Raw genomic sequence first — 6915 nt, forward strand, 5'->3', positions numbered from 1 at the left:
GATGTTTTGGAATTTGAGTGACAACACCACGAGAGGGACACTCTGACTCTCCTTTACTTCTCCCCTCTGAAATCAGGAAGAAAATCTCTCACGTGAAAGGGGAGGGGGGCGGGAGGTGTAGAGATCATGACGAACTGAACTGCTTTCATGTCTCATGAAATGTTCACGAATCATCCAAGTAGGATTGCTCATAACAGAGGACATAGATGTTGACGAGATAAGAATGTTTAAGGGGAACTTTTCCCCCAATGATTGTTTTCCACAGGCCGACTTCAAGACTTTCCAACATCTCTGGTCATCTCTAGGCTTAGAGGTTGGCTAAGTGCCCTGACAGGGTGAAACCTCAGCGAGTGTCTACATCATCTCCACATAAGATAAAATACTGAAATGTTCATGGCTCCACAAGTCTAAGGGTCTCCCTGCTTTGGACCTTTTACGGAGGAGAGACTGAGCATGTTTGGTTCCATGCCTAGATAGATCTTGTGCTTTAGGGAAAGACTGTACTAGGTAGGAGCCTAGACTTCTACAAAGTATTCCATGTTCACACTGTTCACTGTGGTTGGCTTCCTTACTTTCACTGAAGAGGAAAAAAAAAAAAAAAAGACAGTGTCCAAGGACGAGGCATTCTAAAGAAGGAACGTGTGTGGTCCAAGCTACCTGATGTTGCCATCGTCACGGTAGGAAGAGGACTTTTTTGGGGGGGGGAGGGGGGAGGCAAAGTAGAAGGTGTATGGAGATAAGGTTTGGGGGAAGGAGAAAGAGATTTTTGTCCTAAAGGTAGTCATTTATCAATGGAAAAGAAAGAAAACAAGGGACAAGCTAAAAATGGGCACAGACAGTTGGAAAAGGTGTGTGAAGAAAAGTGTCTTTGGAAAGGAATTGGATCCGTGGTCAGGACTGGATAAGATGAGGGTGGATTCAAAGACAGAAATGAGTTTTTGTATCAACATGAAACCAGTGCAAAATTAGAATTTAGTTGTCTCTCTCTGTTAAAAGGACCAGGTTTGGGTTTAGGGTTTGGGTTTTTCTTCTATCGGTCTGCTCTGCCCATCATGAGAGATTAGATTAGATTAGGAAAGGTTTTTTCCTTTATCTTTAAGGAGAGAGAGAAAGAAAGAAAGAGAGAGAGAGAGAGAGAGAGAGAGAGAGAGAGAGAGAGAGAGAAGAGAGAGAGAGAGAGAAAGAAAGAGAGAGAGAGAAAGAAAGAAAAGAAAAAGAAAGAAAGAAAGAAAGAAAGAAAGAAAGAAAGAAAGAAAGAAAGAAAGAAAGAAAGAAAGAAAGGAAGGAAGGAAGGAAGAAAGGCTTATGTCTTTGTCAAAAGTCATCACTTATTTTCTAGGTTGCCTTTATCAGGTCTTGGAGGACTCACATCAACTTAGTCCTCTCGATATTCAAAGAACCAGGTTTGGCTCAGAACTGAAGAAGAAGCTTCTCTCTCTGCCTAGCAAGTCTTTCCTTGGGATGTTGGTGACATGGCTAACGAAGCACTGTTTCACAGTGACCTATCAGATTAAGTGCTTTACAATCTTTTGGATATTTTGGACACATTTGCTCAAAAATTGAAGGACAGATGAAGTCCTTTGGACTTCGAACGCACTTTGAGATAGGATCCAGGAGGAGAGGGCCCTCAAAATAGCTCAAAAATGTGTTCTCTCTCCTGAGAAATGAGAGAGATGAAACTGAGTAAGTTTCTTGGAGAGGTTCGATGACACGGGAAAGTGTTGTCAAAGAGGAAGGAACAACGTGAAGTCTTCTTTGGCTTGTGTCTGTACACCAATGTGTTCTAACTGTTCCAGAAATGATGGGATCTTTCTTCCTGGAAGTCTTCTCTGCCCTGGCATAAAGTGTTGTCTGTTATCGTCAAAATGGAGGCTCACACGAAAGGGGCTGAACCCAGTATCAGGGAGATGTTCTAACCGACTTTCACGCCAAGGCAGTAACAACAGCCTGTGGAAAGATGGTGGGGGTGGCGGGGCACACGTGGATCAGGTCCATTCTGTCCTTTCAACAGCCGGTCGGGGCTATGGCAGACGGGAGACGTTGGCCCAGCCGGTTGCTCCCTGGCCAACCTCCCCCCTCCCCCACACCTTGCATTCCTTCACCCGCCCATGGTGCCTCCAAGATGACTCCAATTGTAAATAGACATTGGCAGGAAGACTTCTACAGTCTACCGGCAACGTCTGACCTGTCATGCTTGTAACCCTGGGGGGGAAAAATCATTTTTCTCTATGGAAAGAAAACCTCCTCTCTCTGGACCCTCTGAACCCCAGCCACTGGATTTCATTCCACTGCCACTTAGTAGGGGTCATCCAAACATCCTTGTATGTTTTCCGTGTGGGTTGAAGTCTTCCCTCGCTGCAAGCCTGATGTCCTCACCGTGGCACAGAGACTGTTAAAAAAACAAAATGTGTTTGCCACTTGGGGTCTACCTTCCACAGCCTCCCGTGTGATCAGATCAAGGCACCCGCTTCTCTGGGCAAATCCTACAATCCTTCACAAAAGCTCTTGTAAACTTTTTGGAACCGTCACTCGTCCAGTCACCCTCAATCATCAGGCAAGGTCGGCAGAACCGATGGAAAAACTGGACTCCAAGAAGAACAAGAATGACTTACATGGGGTTGAATGAACTGATGAATAGGATGACAATGTGTATGACTACTTGTGTAAAATAGGACTGCTTGGGGAAGCGGGGGATAGATAACTTAGGAGGTTGAGATGAACATATACACATTACTGTACATAAAGTAGGTAATCAACAAACACCTCCTACTATATAGCACAGGAAACTCTACTCACTACTTTGTAATAACGTATGAGAGAAAAGAATCTGAAAAAGAATATCTATATAAAGTATTTTGATATATATATATATAAAGAGAGAGAGAGAGAGAGAAAAACAGAGAGAGAGAGGGAGAGAGGGAGAGAGGGAGAGATTAGGACTGATTGTTAAATCTTTTGTTTTCCAGATACAAGGAAAAACAAAAACAAACAAACAAAACCCAATTTTCTTCTTTTATTTTTAAAGGGGGACGTCCATTTGGTAACTTATACCTCTGTCAGCAGGATAGAATCACTGATCTTTTTCTCCCTACTTTCCTTAATTCAGAAACTCTCAGGGAGGCTTCTTATTTCCCTGGCAATAGAGTTATTTGCATATGTTACTTGGAGGCCAAAATTATGTTTCCATAAAACGGGGATACACACTTGTGGATATGAAATTCTGGTCTTACTCACTTCCCTTAGGGTGTTGTTCTTAACCTGAAAACTGGACTGCATCCCGAAGTTTTTTGAGTTCCCTCCAATATCTGGCTACGACTCTCTCCATGAACGTTTTGCCATTTTCTCCCACCCTTTTGACTTGGCATCACTGAGAACTAAAACGGCCCTTTGCCTGAAGCCCTGCAAACGGAAGCTAGAGAACTTGACGAAAACCTTAGAGAAACGGCCACAACGGCTCCTATGGAAAAAGTCCTCGTTCCTGTTTCTGTGAGAGCCACTCTGAAATTTGAACCAAACACCCGACGACATCATCAGAGTTATTTCAAACTTCTAAAGTTGCTTCGACCCTGACATCTAGAAATCTCCTTGACTCAGAGACAGACAGACAGACAGACAGACAGACAGACAGACAGACAGACACACACACACACACACACACACACACACACACACACACACACACACACACACACACACACACACACGAGTCACCAGCTCAGCTTTAATATGTTCCAAGGAACTTTCAGAGGAGGGAACTGTTGGGCTCCAGAGTAGGCCGCCCCAAAATGTGCCTCCATGCTCTATTGCTTATTTTGAATTCAAGTGACCTAAGAACCGGCCAGCACAAGAGGGACACACTGGCCCTCCTTTCTGTCCTCCTGCGGAGGAAGATCTCAAGTGAAGACGTCTGCTTTCACGCGTGTCCATGATTCTCAAATGGTGTAGTGGGGTTTCCTGGGTTAGGAAAAGGAGGGGACTCCTTTTGCCTGGAAAAAAAGCCTGTTTCTCACACATCCTCCTCCCATCCCTTCCTCTCTCCCTCCTTCCCTCCCTGCAGTTTGGAGGGGGCAGCCTAAGGGTGGGGGAAATTGGGGAAAGAAAAAAGAAAAAGCCATTCATTAAAGAGAAGCTCGAGGCAAAGTCAAACGCTCCGACTTGACCGGAGAGCTTTCTGCATTTGAATGGAGCGATTGAACGAGGCCCTGCCGAATGAATCGTCCGGACCTCCCCTCCCCCGCTCCTGGCAAAGGTCAGTCCAGGGGACTTAGGAAGGAGCGCTGGAGAAGGAACGGGGGTGGGGGTGGGGGTGGGGGCGGGAACAACAGACAATAGCCGCTGCCTGCCTGCCTGCCTGCCCGCCCGCCGGGCTGAGGCCTGAGGGCTGAGGGCCACGCTGGCTCCTGCAACACAATCCCTTCCAGGAAACTGCTGTGATGACTATTTGGCAGTGAATGATCAAATCTGAACTCTCTTGGCCTATTTCTGCAAAAGGCCCGAGTCTCAGCTACGACAGATTCTCTGGATTTCTTGGCACATGGACTGACCCGCACCCTCCCATCCTGTCAGATCCTCCTTTGTACACACACCTCCACTGGAAGGGTTCTTTGGCCTCGTCCAGAAAACGAACAAGCAAGAACAAACACACAAACAGACTGAATTGATGTGTTGGTATTTGTTGGAAAGAAACATGCTCCTCTCACACACCTGAGGGCAGGAAGCGAAGGCAGGTTCTCAGCGGGGGGGGGGACGGGGAACCTGAACCGAGGTCGGTCAGCGGTCCCCCCCCAACCTCTCTCCCAGGTCACGTGGGCCTCCCCTCCCCGCCTCTCTCTACGCCCCCCTGCCCTGGTTCTGATATTTCACTTGGGAAACTTCTCTAGGCCGACCGAGATGCCAGCTTGCTGTCCTGCTGCTTCATGTCCATCTCTACCAGCCGTGCCCAAAAGGCACGTGAAATCATGGACAGCAAATAGCGCCCCCAGAGCTGTGTGTGTGTGTGTGTGTGTGTGTGCGTGTGCGTGTGCGTGTGCGTGTGCGCGCGCGCGCCAATTTTCCAGGAAGCGGTGAGGGAGCAAAGGGAGGGCTGGGTGAAGGAATCCTGGGTGCCTGTCATCGCACACCCCGCAGAGCACCATTTATTTCCTTCTCCATGTCTGAAAGACACTTAGTCCTCATTTCAGCAACTTGATGGTGATTCCCCTTCTAAATACGTGACAAAACCTATGAAGTACTGGACTCATTGAATCTGTAACTGCTAACAGGGCCCAAGGAGTTTTCAATCGATGGCAGGAAAAGAAATGATCCTGAACATAAAACTGCCAAGAATTCCTATAGATGGAGTTATCATGGACCGACTTCTGGTGATACGTGCCATGGGGGCTCCCAATTGACAAACCGGAATGGGATAGGTAGACCCAGTCATCCCATGTTTTACCTCAAGCTGGAGAAGCAGAGAATATCATCTAAAAGCCTACCTTCATGGCGTCTCAGTGCTCAGGGCTCTTCCTTCTCGGGGATCTCGTGTTCTGTAGGGATAATTCACGTGCTGGGGCAGTAGGTTCCCAATATCAGCTTGTGAAATGGATTAAATGATGTCTTCCTTTTAAAAAGATAAAGATTATTTGGAAAAGTTATTAATAGTGAACACATGATGTTATCCTCTCTGATCTATAAACTAGAGTTGACCGTTGAACAACCAACATGGAGGGTTACGGGTGCCGAGCCCACGCACTGTGAAAATCCATGGATAACTTCACAGTCAGGGCCCTGTATCTGCGCTTCCACCTCCGGGGACTCAGCAACCACAGATCCTGCAGTGCCATAGTGCACGGCTATGGAAAACATCCACCTATGAGTCACACACACACACGCACACACGCACATGCACAGGTTTCAACTTTGTTGTGTTAATTCTTGTGGCCACTCATCCTTGACATGTGCGTGCATACCTATTTGAACAGTAATGTAACAGGTAACCCCCATCACTTGTGTTCTACTTTTTTACTGACCATTGAAACTTAGTTCCTGATTGACCCTAGGGTTTGTAATTATGTTTACAACTTCATAAAAATAGAAAGTCCCTCACTGATCGACAGCGAGTGTATGAAAGGAAAATTGACCCATTCTGACTCAGGGCAACTTTTCCTGGTTTTGAAAGACACACACCCATTCGGTAGTGCTTACGTATGTCCAAGTACTGATCCACTGAAGTGGGGTTGCTTTCTTTCTTGGTACCAAACTTTGCATTCTCAAAATACTTCGCCATCTACCTATTTATGCTGTAGATTGGTAGTAATAGACAATCTCCAAACGTCTGAACCTTGTCTCAATCGTGGGGCTCACACATTCTTTATAGAGTCAGTATATTCCCAGCATTCATTTCTTGATGTGAACTAGGTGAGGAATTTGCCATTGTGACGTTAGAATTGGCACCTCCTTGGTGTGAGGACACCAAGGGATAAGGCACCACTGAAGAATGTCCTTCCTTCACCATGCTGAGACTATTTTATTCAGTGTGAATCCTCTCATGTCCTACAAGTGCTGGCTCCATGGCGAATGGGATTCTCCCATGCATTGCATCGGATTTCTTCTACAGCGGTGATTATGTGGTCTGGCCCAAGACGACGGCCTGCTGTCCTCCTAGTAAAGCTTGTGCTGCCTTCCCTACCGCGTCAGGGATGCATCCCACTCTGAGCTGTCTGTGTGTGCTGAGGCTGGAGCGCCAACTGAAGGTTCTTCCACCGTGGTTCCAGGCTTAGGGTTTCTCCCCACATGATTTTCCTCGGCTTAAAGAGGGTAATTTCTGGCTGAAGGCTCTACCTCACTGATCTCAGACACAGGGTTTCTGCTGTGTGTGACTTCCCTGGTGTTTATAAGGACGAGTGCACTGGGTAATGTCTTACAAGATGTGTCAGG

This window comes from Eschrichtius robustus, unplaced genomic scaffold, assembly GCF_028021215.1.
Source record: "Eschrichtius robustus isolate mEscRob2 unplaced genomic scaffold, mEscRob2.pri scaffold_873, whole genome shotgun sequence".
Taxonomy (NCBI): Eukaryota; Metazoa; Chordata; class Mammalia; order Artiodactyla; family Eschrichtiidae; genus Eschrichtius; species Eschrichtius robustus.